This window comes from Neodiprion lecontei, chromosome 7 (assembly GCF_021901455.1).
Source record: "Neodiprion lecontei isolate iyNeoLeco1 chromosome 7, iyNeoLeco1.1, whole genome shotgun sequence".
NCBI classification, from domain to species: Eukaryota; Metazoa; Arthropoda; class Insecta; order Hymenoptera; family Diprionidae; genus Neodiprion; species Neodiprion lecontei.
Window position 1 is genome coordinate 13,342,298 of NC_060266.1, and position 13,761 is coordinate 13,356,058.

General features: G+C 43.4%; 1 protein-coding gene across 2 annotated transcripts in view; it reads left to right on the plus strand.

Moving 5' to 3' along the window:
* The window catches only part of LOC107217405 (regulating synaptic membrane exocytosis protein 1), a 1,749,170-nt gene that overhangs the window by 1,238,972 nt on the left and 496,437 nt on the right, over positions 1 to 13,761 (plus strand). The gene's annotated exons all lie outside the window — the stretch shown is intronic.

Below are 13,761 nucleotides of genomic sequence, written 5' to 3' on the forward strand. Positions count from 1 at the left end.
TCTGATAGATTTATTACTTCTATAATTTTATTTCAAATTTTGTTCTCTACGGTTATATTTTGTAAAACCTTATGTTTTGTCTACCGGCAAGGACCTTTGTACTTGGATTAATCGCTATTAAACATATGTTACAGTTGAACACGTTCTCGTCTGTCTCGTTGTCAACACGTTACTAGAACATATAACTTTACCTTGGAAAGGGGAGGGAAATAAAACCAACAGCCAGCCAAAGAATTCTCTGGTCTGAAAGGTTGACGGTGTTTTGGGTCAATAACCCATAACAAAATATAAGCAGGCGACTCTGTTTACTCCGAGTTCACGATTAGAAGGGAGTACTGGGAAATCCGTATCTCCGACTAGGTGACATACGCTTCTTTCACTTGTCTCCAGTTGAAGCAACGGCCTACAAGCCCTTGTCTTACTGAAGGCAGCAACGGACAGAGGTGCTTGTTCACAAATTCAAGGCGGCTTTGGTGATACCTAAGTCCGTGCAGTTCAATCACCGGGTGTTTTGGGTTGATAACCCACTACATAATATAGACAGGCGACTCTGTTTACTCCGAGTTCGCAATTAGAAGGGAGTATAATACTCTATATATAATACTCCATTCTAATATTGTAGTTACCCGTAGAATAGGTGACATACGCCTCTGTCACTTGTCTCTAACTGAAAGCAACGGCCGAAGAAGCCCTTGTCTTTCCAAAGGGAGCAGCAGGCAGAGGTGCTTGTTGACATTCCAAGGCGGCTTTGGTAATACCTAAGTCTGCACAGTTCAACTATCAAGGGTTTTTGGGTTTGATAAGCTGATGCAGCTTTTATCTATAAGAGGGGATTTCTTATAAATCTGTTAAATTTGACAAAGAACACACTAATAACGGGTTTATCACATAGACTCTGGCCCAAGATAAACCGCACCCGTTACAGGGTATATTATAATATCGTCCACTACTTGCTCGGTTCACCGAATATATATGTGATCTACCTGAGTGCGTTAGTTAGAAAAGGGAAATTTTGTATTTGATGTTGTATAAAGATTCCACTTAGGTTTGATCGAGGGATATGCATAACTACGAAATGAAGAAAAACACAAAGAAAACAATTTCCTGCTTACTTTATTTTCCTATTGCCTAGGGTCATATCTTTCATTTGCGACAAAGGTTTCATAAATATTCCACAAATTGATGGGGTTATGACGAATTTAGTGGAACACGTCGCGACGTTCTGTTGCGTCAAGGCTTTGTCGCCCCGCGGTCCGCTGTAACCTTTACTGTATTTTACTTACGCGTAATATGAATTTACCCTACCAGGTGTTCCCACAGATACATTTTTGGGATATGAATTGATTTTACCAAGTATTCTTATAGGTTAATTCTTAAAACATGAATTAGTTGTACTGGATATTACCACAGATAAATTTTTGCAGCAACTCCACCCAATGAAGCAAAAGCGTCGTTTGTCAGCATCATTTAGTTACTCGCATTCAGTGTTTCAGTATAGATAGACGTGCAGTATATCAGACCGCAACGAAAATGTTAAAGCATACGCATTCCGGCCGCAAATCTGCAAAAGATTCTCTTAAACGCCCCTGCTGCATGAAGAAATATAGTGCATGATACATTCAATCGCTGGAAGTCGGTGAGCGATGATACAAATACGAGTCGTCCACCAAAAAAATTTGAAAGATGTGTCTCGGTCGCAGTGTTATGTTCCAACGGGAACGTTGCGAATCGATTCTGATTCCTTTATTGGCTACATTCACGTTGAGACAAGGGCAGTATCTCTAGTTCCGAAAATAAGGGCTTCTTTGTTTGTAAAAATTATATATAATACATGCTGCTTAGTGCTTCGTAAATATGAGCTTGCCTGACAAAATAATGTTCAATGTAGAGTGTAAGAACTATCGATATAAGAGTGTTGCACGTTGTGACTTTAACGAACCGCTGGGTACAATCATGCCCAACATTACATCTACTCCACCACATAATTGCTACATAGATGCTTACCGAGCCCCCCCCCTTTGGCATCCAAAGCCTCGTCGTAATAATTCATTAATTATTACTACTATTGACCGTACACCTTATCCGATTGATAATTCCCCCTCCCCCCACCGCTTGCCCCGTCCAGTTCGCTGACCTGGTGCAATAGCAATTCTATCCTTCCGTACCTGAGAAGTGTATACCTGGTCCTATTGCCGTAAGTGTGCTCTTGACTGACAAAAGGTCAGAAAGATTAGATGTGTTGGCAATGAGCTTGCATGACGATCATTGTGACACCGAAAAACAATCTATATTCAACCTCGTAGGGAAATTCAACCATCTTTTCCATCTCCCAAGTAATAAATTAGGCCACGCCAATTCGACTTATCACACTATCTCCATGACAGGCAATACATCCATTTCAACCGAACAGTACTGTTTTCCTACGATTCAGAAAGATGAATTCGAATCACAGGTTGATGAACTCCTCGAGCAAGATCTCTGAATATTTTGCATCTCCTTGTCATTCCCCGGTACGGATGGTGCCTAAAAATCTGTAACAAATCTGTCAAAGTAATAATTTTTCTGAGATAAAAGAAGCTCTGATTGACGTCAGGAAGTGATGTGAGACCCTGTCTCTTGTCTGTATGCTTGGTCAATTCGGGATATTACTCCGTCAAGATATCATACAAATGCAGGCGTTTTCGGCTAGTCGTTCAGGGCTTACAAAGAACACCCGCGAAGTGTCTGCTTCCGATTTCAATAAAACTTGGTAGGAATGTTAAGTACGCTGAAAAAGAAGACACGTATTTTTTTATATCGGCTGAAATCAATTTTAAGAGGGTGAACTACCCGCCCGAAATGCTATTTTTGACAATTCCTAATATATTGCGTATTCGGGCCTAATGTACAGATTGCAGGAAAACTTGATTTCTAGGGGTTTCTGACGTTGCTCTTTCCAAATCTGAAGGCAAAATTTGAAAAGTCCGGAATTCCGGATCCAACGTGGCCGACGTCAATAACGAAAAATCTATCGATTTTCACTGAAAGTGAGTGGAAGCTGTTTCCGAGGTCGCTGATCATGGATCTGACCACGAAAATTCGAAATTCGAAGCGACGAATTCAAAATGGCGATAGAAAATCATCACAATAATTAAATCCCCCACTACCACCTCCGCCCAATAAAAACCCCCTATTTCACAGGTCTCGACCTGCATTACATGAGAAAAATTTTTTCACAATCTATTACTGATCGTAGTAGCACAGTGCGTAGCGTGCGAGACTACGGAACGGAAGGACCTGCGTTTAAATCCTCAGCTTGTCAAGGAGGACCTGAGCGGCGGTTCGCAAAAATTGTAAGATGAGTCACACCGTTTAAGCGCTGAATTGGTGGGTTGAGGATTGAACCCGGTTCGGCTACACTTGGGCAAGGTTTTCCGCAGTTTCCTCCCTTGTCCCCATTGTGCCAATGCGGGTGTTTTTATTGAACATCTTAAAACAGCTGCAGACGCATGATGATGGTCAGTCATCCATCTCTTCCCTCGCCCCGCACAGGTCTACATAGACCTCTGGGGACATACTCCAACGGATATGGCGGGAACTGACAGTAAAAAATTAATTAAAATAAACAGATATTCAAAGCATCCAACCGTTATTTTCTGAAACATTTACTCAACCACATGATGAATAAAAAAGTTAGCATCTTTCTGCGAGCACTGGAAATATCAAACAGAGTCGATCGATGGAATATCGATTGATCGATAATGCGACAAACCTGCGGCAGCATCCAGTAACACCAACTGTCGGTAAGATCAGAGATAATAATTCCGTTGGTAAAATGTCTGCTATCTAACAATAAAACATCTGAATAGTCGGCCCATCCGACGATGAAAAAAATCAAAATGGCTGCACATCCGACTTACCAAAAATCAAAATGGCCGCTAATCTAAGCATAAATCAAAATGGCTGCTCATCCGACCAAGCAAAAAATTCATTGTCAAACTGTATGTCGGTTGAATCAGGCAAAAATACTGGTGGCGCCATCTGTCTGAACAGCCGTTAAAAATATCGAGGGTAAGGATCACCATCGCGCTGGTGATATACCGACTGTCGGTAAGGTAGTAATCGGGTCCACTCTGCCGGTCCGCCGCCATTCTGTGAGTTAGAACCCTCGTCTCTATACTACTTCTGAAACATCAGTTTCAGTTCATGTTCCTATATCTACTCATTCATATATTATCAATTCGGTATTTTTTTCTACAGTCAAATTAATTATATCATCAACATCACATTCAACATTTTTAACATTCAACATACCTTGATCATCTGGAACAATTTTGTACATTATATTCTCACAAGGCACATTATTTGCTTTTTATAAGTATCTTCCTTCGCTATTATCGCTTTCTAAATTGTTGAAATCACTAGTAACTTCCAAAATTTTAACAGTCTCCATGTTCAAGAATGAATCATGAAATTTTGTTGTAATTATATCTATCACCATCACTTTATTATTGGTTGAAGATACTCACTTATTGAAATTTTCCCATTCAAACGACACTTTTGACTTACAAACTTTCATGTGGTTAACGTCGATGGTACGATTTTCATTATCAATAATCGCATTATTACATAACAAACAATCGTTACTCAGTATAATTTGATTTGCCAAATGAAGTTTAACTAAACAAGAGTAATCCAATTTCTGTTCATCTATGACTATTTCTGAACGAACCTGTGTTTTGACTGCAATTGCTTTTGCACCTATAGCTGGAATGACTATCACATTACTGACTGGCATGACATATAATCTGTTTTTGGCTTCTAAATTATCCAATAATTCCTCCGAAATTGCTGCAACCTGACTTTCAGTGTCAAGTAGTGCTTGAAAATAATTTCCCATAAGGGTTACGGTAAGGTGTGGACATATAGGAGTTACTATTTTTGAATCTGAGGTCTTCGCGTTTGTGTCAAGATTCGAATTACAAGCTAGGTCTTCAATGAAATCAAACGAGTTACGACGCGGTGTCAGACCTGTGCTCATCGCATCGATCTTCAGTTTGAAGGACTATCTTGTGTATTAATTGATTGTCGAGAACTACTATTCGATGTTTGTGAATTTCAGTTATTTGAATCAGTTTGTGGATATCTATGACTATTGTTATTATAATTATACGAAGGTGGTGGAATGCTTGTGTTAGGCAAATTAAAATAAGGAAAATAACTTATATTATTTTGATAACTATTAGGATGTTGATAACTATTTGATGTTTGTGGTCGGGTGCTAAAACCTTGCTGATACGAATGATTTTGTTTGTTCACTCCTCCTGTTCCAGTATTTGAATCGTTATCTCTATTATTAGTGTGCTAGATGTCGCTAGCTTTTTGACCGAGCTGCATGAAAGGAGATGATCGCTGCTGAATTCAAAGATGAGACTTGTAGTATCTTGAATTACTTGTATGCGTGATTATTCATTTGATAACTATATACATAGAGATAACATGTTAATGATTGGGTTTCCATTTAACAGAAGGTTTTGTCGTAGTTTTCTTGTATTGTGGTGGAGGCTGCAGCGAAGATGTGCAACGACTGAGAGGTGTGGCGATAGGTGGAGGGGGGTGACTCCTCCCAGGCAAATTAGGCGGTGTTGGAGGGTGACGATTCTCTGGTCGACTCATGGGCTGCGGAGACTCCCACTCACTGTCTGACTGCGTAGTTGTCTGAGTGGCCACAGTGGTGTATGTGGCTGGTGATGCCTTTAATCCGGACAGCAATGGTAGACTGTCGCGGCTGTATCTCGGTAAGGTGAGTCGTGCCCACCTGACGTCTCACAGTGATGGTGAAACACTCGGTGGCCTTGTGAGAGGTCGTGGTGAGAATTCCAAAGGATGCAGGACCCAGGGAGCTGGTGAGTTGTGGGAGCAGGTCCCTCGGACTAGGCTGGCTGAAGCCAGAGTGGAGGTGCCAGTCATGCGGTATTGGAAAACTTCTTACTTCTTAAGAATTAGAGCGTACTGATGTTGCTGCGTGGTGCTGATGGTCGATTTCGTTGCTTTCATATCTCAATCGCAGCTCAAACTTGATGGTGGGAAATTCGGTGAGCCGATTGTGTGACGCGTGCTTGGCTGCGTGGGTGGCGTTAGCGGCGCGTGTAACGTAGTGGTTGACGCTCGCGGCGGCGCGCGACTGGAAATTGAGCTTAAGGGCGGACGCATGAGTTGGCGGGCCCGCGCGTGAGTAGCATAGCAAGGCCGGTTCCACTCACAGATTTCTGTTACCAAAACTTACTGACATTCTCCCCAGACTCAAACCCTTTTCCGCGATGACCTCACAGTCTGCCGTACCGACTTCAGGTCAAAAACGTGCAACCTTACGGACAGTTGTATCAGTCAACGTTGAAAATCGCACTACCTTACCGACAATTCTTATTGATCGAAGGTCAAAATAGTGCTGTTTCACCGACAAAAGGTCAAAGTCTCTATGTACTGCTCCCCTGCCAACGGTAGAGGGCACAGCGGGGGGCGTGAACTTTCTTACCGACCTGGATATCGGTAACCAGTCCCGTATTTTGTTCCTACGATAGGACTGCTGATGTGTAACGTCAACCACCCCACATTCCTTTTCCACGTTATCAACCACGCGACATTCTAAAATTATTGGTTCTGAGAATCGTTCTTTAGGTACTCGGATGCCGATTTGATATCAACCACGTCACAATCTTTCTGGCTTGTAACTGTCATGTGAACTTGACGATGAATTTTGAACGGGTTCAGTCAAGACCAGAGTGCAAGGTCGACCGATAGCTGCGGTACATTCAGAGCCATGAATCTGCGGTGTTGGGTTACTATCACTCTAAGAATACTAAAAGGTCCGCGCACATACACAAATATACGTACAGCTGCCCTATTAAAAGGACGCTCATCACTGCAAACCATAATTGAATCTTAACTTGTCAAGTGTACGTAAGAAAAAAGCTCAAGATGGAATCCGCGAAGTGTTTGAGATTGATCGATATTATGGAATCGGCGTACGGAATCTCGGACAAATCATTATCAACAGCAGAAATTCAGGAATGGATAGAATTCGGTAGTCAAAATATTTTCTTCTCAACAAAATGTTGCGAAAGGCTTCATCGATTGGAGAAAAGATCAGAATTATCACAACGATCGGACTCTTGAAAGCGCTCGCGGAAAAATTCAAACGTCTTTAGAAAACGGGTGGAGGTACGCGGAAAGTAAGAAGCAGCGATCGAGTTCACTGGGACAATTTGAAATCAACTTTCAAGGGGAGAATTCGAACTGGATCCATCGTCAATTTGAAGCATAAAGATGTGAAGAGATTTCGAGAAGACGCAAAGGTACCAGCTGTGACAAGACTAAAAACGCTTTGAAGAAAGACAGGAGCTTGAAAGCCAATGTTATCCTGGCTTGTAAATTTGAAGTTAAAAAAGATGAACGCACCGTGAAAGAGATGAAAATTTTTTATAACGAGAAACGAAATCATCTTCCAGACGATGGATATTGACGAATAGTTCATCGAAAACGCAACGGAGCGTTTTTTGAAATAGGTGGAAGATTTCCAGGAAAAGGATTCAGGTTGGTCGCTAAATGGAATGATCAATTTAACTGTGAATATCAACAAGTACGTGCCACTACGAGGCCGTGTGTTCACATACACCCCGTGACCTAAGCCGATCAGTGATAAGAAGGCTATAGTAAACATCAGAAACAACGACTCTTACTGCTTTCTTTGGTCGGTCACCGCAGCTCTGTTCCCAACCGACAACAACAATTCCAACGCGACCAGCTCGTACTCACATTTCAGCTCAGTGCTACAATACTAAGGTTTGCATTTTCCAATGTCTTTGGACAAGATTACAAAATTTAAAAAACTTGACCAACTTTCAATTAACGTCTATGGTATGGAAAGTACGGAAGAACAAAAGCGCAGTGAAATTGAACCCATTTATTTGAGCCGAAACAATTCTGATAAACCAGTCATCCATCTTTTAGTAATAGAAACTTAAAACGACGATGATGATGATGATGATATAGAAAATATTAGAAAGAATATAACACATCATTTTGCATGGATTCGAATTTTGTCGGGATTAACAAGTTCCCAAATTTCCAAACTCCCACATCAGAGGTGGTTGTGCGGTGGTGTCTATCACACTTCAAATTTGAAAAGTGTTTGTTCAAGCATAATGCAGATTGCACGAATTCGAACAAAAACAAAGTTATCCTACCTACAGAGTAGAGAAAGATGTGATAGAGCTAGAACATTTGTCATTAAATGCAACAGTTCTATATCCTCTCGTACGAACATGCCGGGGATCATTCAAGTAAGTGCGAAATTCATCGTGCAGCATAGCCCGCCCAGCGCGCTTGGCTTCCTTATCGGCAGCAGTGCTCAAATTACGCGACTATATGCACTTTATATGCACTGTCGCTGAGCCCAACGAGAAGCCGGGTAGCCAGTCTCAATACTGCTTCCCAGTGTAACGCACGCCTAATTTTGCTCATACATGAATTTAATATAACGTTAACGCCCGCACTCATCATTGTTGTTATCAATTATAACGCAATTCTCTGTTTTGAATAAACGTATGAATATATATATAATCGTTGCGTAATATTCGCATGACAAATTTGGCGATCCTGCCAGGATCCAGTTTAAACCAACGAACGCGGCGCGCGTATCAAACTGCCGGATCATAGTTACGAACTTTGGAAGTGCGTGCATAAGCCCAATAAATTTACGCGCGAACCTTCCGCTACGCGTTTATACGTAATTATTACGAATTGTACCTAGCAAGGGAAAGAGTGAAAGGCCGCCTTGTGTAGACAATCAAGGACTGCGTGTAGACCGCTTGATGAACAGGGACTGAGTGTAGACCGCCTGATTCTACACTGGACAATTCCCATAGTAAACTTGTGTATTTATTAGAAAGGAAGCAAGTATAAAATTGTGCACTCCTTAGATACAATAAACTTCGCGTTTAAACAATCTAAGTAAAGTGAAGTGAGAATGAGGACACTCAGACTCGAACCGCTCTTATATTCTGGTCCCCGGTGCGTGTCGGAGCCTCCAGGACATCGAAGCCTCGTACCGACAGCTACCACGATCTTCGAGAGTAATGTTTCACACCTCAATTTGGCTACTCCTAGCGTAAGTACAAGCATTTTGTTACTTACTCGAGTCACTATAAACGTATCAAAGAAAAATCGTGATCGAAACTAAGAATTTGATGGTCAAACTTAAATCATTCAAAAAAATGAAGTCAATGCTTGACTCAAGGTAAATTTAAGAAAATAAATTCACAATGGATGTGAACGAAAACAATGACCGGAGATCGGCAGTACCTCCTACTATTGTTGAGACTGCAGGAGACGGACAGTCCGTCACTTCTGAATCCCGGTTTGAAAAAAGATTTTGGATTTGACAAACCAAATGACTCAGCTTGTGAATAAGCTACAAGAAGCCACCGAACGTAATGATTCAACTGCAATGGGCAGATACCATCTTGGTCTAGAGCAATTGAACGAAGAGAGGTTCACTGCGCGTCAACTTGCTCGCCGTGAAGATTTGCCTATACAAAAGGTTACCCGTTTTATTCAATAGAGAAATCAAGAACGCCGTGAACACGGCTTCATTCGTCGCAATAATGTAAAAATAAGTCGAAACTTTGAGACAGTTCCGCATCCCGAAGACACGCTTGAAGGCGTCACAAACCAAATGTTTCAGGAAATGCAATAACCAAATAACCAATTAACCGAAGAAAATCGTCTAGATGAAGCTCCCACGAACAGTAATGCCAATCGAGAAGCAATCAATAACTATTATCGCTTAACAACTAACGATGATCCGGATGTTTCTTATATTGTGAGACTGCCCGGAAACCATACCGGAGCGATACCGCGAATTCAAGTAGATGTCGCGCGTCTCGTAGAATCGGAGGTGGAAGGTCCTTCTCGGATAGCTCCTTCAACCGTAACGAACCGACTACGTTACTCGGCATTATACGGGCTCGCTCAAAACCGATTGCTGCCACCGACACCGTGCATCAATGAGGTGGGCTCCCCAGCAAATTCAGACTCGGACCATCACGGTATAAATACGATGCCTATGACGATTCCTCACCACAATCACTTATTAGAAAACGACTGATTCTCCACCGCGCGAGCCAATGTAAACCATGACATCTTGTCGAATACGGATTCGATACTGCGGCGCGTTCTCGAGGAAAGCCGACAATTATCATGAATGCCGAACGTACGCCTTACACCAAGGCCTAGTCCACAGTGGCCTATTGGTCCGATGGATTACGAAATCCCACAAGGTACTGGTAGCAATATCCGTGGCAACGTCCCGCGTCGTCATCCAGAACAGCAAGAAGAGGACGAACTTCGAAGAGCCTTGGAAATGTCTGCTGCCTTACCACATCGTCGCCCGGACACTGTGACGTTCAGTATGACCCAGTTGTTGAATGATCCAGAAGCTTTATGCCAACAGCAGGAGATATTGAGGAACATTGAGGAACTCGCTTGAAGAAACCAAACGAGAATTCAACTACCGGCAACTGCGCCACCCCGAGACGTGTTTTCCCCTCGGAATACTAGAGACCCAGGCCCGTATGCACGAACGAAAGCTTACTTGAACGATGTCAGCCTACGCCCCGATGCGGCCGGAAGACACCCCGGAGAACCAACTCTTCCAGCGGACGAGCCCTACGCGATTCAAGATTTCCTACCAGCGTTTCAAGCCATCAAGATGATTGATTGCAGACTGAAAGATGAAGCAGGCGAAGATGTACACGCTTGGATCATGCAAGTCAAAGCCGCAGATATGGTAGTTATGTTAACCGAACGTTTCCCGTTTTTGAGCATGGTAATCAGCTTGAAGACGGGAGGAGCTCTTTAGAAGACCATCAATCAGAGGAGACTTTGTACAATCCCAACTTTACTCAAAGTCATAAGATCAGCCATCATTGTCGAGAAAAGTGCCACTACATGGGAAATGAAGCTTGGCAGAATAGGCCAAAAGGGGGAAACTGTGGACGCCTAAAATCTGAAATTCAATCAGATCTACCAAGATCTCGTAGCTGCCTTCTCGAATCAACAACTACGAGCGAACATCGATCCTAATCTTCAAGACCTCGAAAATAGAGTGTGCCAGTACTATCTGTACGGACTCAATCCGAGAATATTCCATCAAGTCAGAAACCGTCCGTACTTAAAATTACCAGAAGCCCAGAAGGCCGTGAAAGAAGTCAAAGGCGAGGAATTGAATTTCCGAATGTACCAACAACAAATGCTGATGAACGGCAACGACACGGCATCGAAACCCACGTTGTGGAACAAGTCCCAAATTTACGGGCCAGGCAGCGCATCAAATACGAGAAGATTCCACGTACAACAGAGCACCTCGACGAACTCGCCAATGTCAGCTCGTCGATCACCAGTGTCTGTTTATCACAAAGACGAAGCGGAACAAGATAAAGATAAAGAACTCCAGAAATGTGAATGCCACACCTGTAACACACATCGGACCGCCCATGAACAACAAGCAGTATGTCATAACTGCTGAACCAAAGAACAGTGCAGCCGGAACGGTTACGCTCCGCGTCGACCACGGAACGACCAACGCTCCAATACTAACGGCAACAAGCGAGACGCAATTTCTCAAAACGCCAGCCTCAAAGGCAAACCGCCCAACGACCAAGTCAATTGCACGTCAGAGGAACTCCAGTCAGAGAAAGAGGAAATAGATGGACAGGAGGACTGTTTCGGCAAGGTATCGAATAGTTAAATGTGTGTCTCGCGACACTCAAAATCGTCCTCGTACATTTACGCACACTCGCGTGCAATGTTTACTTGCGGTCTCTGCGTCAAATCTCGCCGCTTGCCCGTGTCGCGACTCAAAACCCATCAGCTGTATCTCATGTATTGTCTACTATCTCGAAATCATGTATGTGTATAATCTATGTGTTCTCTCGCTCTGTGAAATCCTCACTCTCTGTAATGTTCTCTTGCGATACGGTTTGTATCGCCTCATCAAAACCAATAAAAATCTAGTTTATCGACATTCATTATCTCTCTCCATCTCAACAACACTTTCGTTTCATTCACACTCGTTCTCATCACTAATTCGCGGATCCCACGTCGATGATCCATATCTTTTTGCCATCTCTCTAAACATTTTTTGGTCCTTCGAGCCAGATCAGTCGCGAATCGAATCGGATCATTCGCAAATCGAGTCGAATCTTTCGAATCGTTGCGACTTACGGGAAAACGAATTAGCTAGTGAGTAAAACGGAACTATCGCGTGTGCATCAAGTTGCGAAAGTTCACGTTATCGAAGTGAACAATCTCGTTATCGGTGAAAACCATCAACAAAAATCAGTCGCGTCCGTTAAATTCAAACGTGCGGTGTCCTCTGTAGTGACCGTGACTAAGATCTGAGCGTCAACAACACCGATCTCTCGAAGTGTGAATCGCGTCGCGCTACTATCAGTGTGTTTGTGTCTCGTTCGTGAAAACTCAGTTCGTCGCGTGAGTTTAAATCCTCTCGTACATCAACATGTCGATCGAAGAACATATCGAACGTCAAAACGACTACATTTGGCGCATCTCTCGTGCCGTCGACAACCTGCGCAAGCTCGGCGAGGCAAAAATCACTTACGGGCAGGTGAAGTCGCGGCTTAATGCTTTAAATTCAAGTTGGAATAAGTTCCAAGAGAATCACGAAGAGATCAGCGAGATCAAGTTCGCAGCAAAAGGTGATAAACTCGACGCGATAAAAAAGCTTTCGTACTTCGCGAAAGATTATTACGGGCTGTGTGAAGAGCACTTCTTGAGTGGCGAAGGAGTGATGCTTGATCTTCTCGAATCGCTAAAGCCTGCGCCTGCAGCAACCGTGCAAGCCGCTGCAGCTCCTCAAGACGCACCAGCAGGAGGATCATAAAACGGTTACCGCGTATCGAAATGCCCACTTTCGCGGGCAGCTACTCAGAATGGAAGCCGTTTCACGACCTCTTCTCGTCGATGGTTCGCGAAAATTCGCAACTTTCGGAAGTGGAAAAGCTGCACTACCTCAAAACCAGTGTGACCGATGAACCGTTACAACTTATCAAAAACATTTCTCTCACCGCAGAAAACCTCCCTCGAGCCTGGGAAACTCTCGTCTCACGGTACGACAACAAGAGACTTTTGACGGATTCTCATCTCGCGACACTTTTCGCGATTCCTCGTGTCACGAAAAAGTCGTCATCAGAACTGAAGAGCTTGCACAGCAACACTTGCGAAGCTCTTGGCGCGCTCGAACTTCTCGATAGTCCCGAGAAATTAGGGGATCACATCATCGTGCACATGACGATTCGCAAGCTCGACCCAGCATCTCTCAAAGAATGGGAGAAAAGTGTTAGCGAGAAACTCGAGCCCCCCACGTTTGCGGAGCTCAAGGCGTTTCTCATCGGTCGCATCCACACCCTCGAAGCCGTGGAGCAAGCTCATGCTCATAATCAAATCGCGACGTCGAAACCACACTCATCGCAAGGAAGGTCAAATCTTCAGACGACAAGGTCACATACAGCGCAATCAAAGGAACAGTCGTGTGCTTGTTGCAAAGGCAACCACTACATCGCGTTCTGTTCGACCTTTCGCGACAAATCTCTGGATCAAAGAGGGAAAGTGGTTTCTGCGAAAAAGCTTTGCTTCAATTGTCTCGGTCCACATCAGCAGAAGGACTGTCGATCCAACAAAACGTGTCGCGTGTGCAACGGT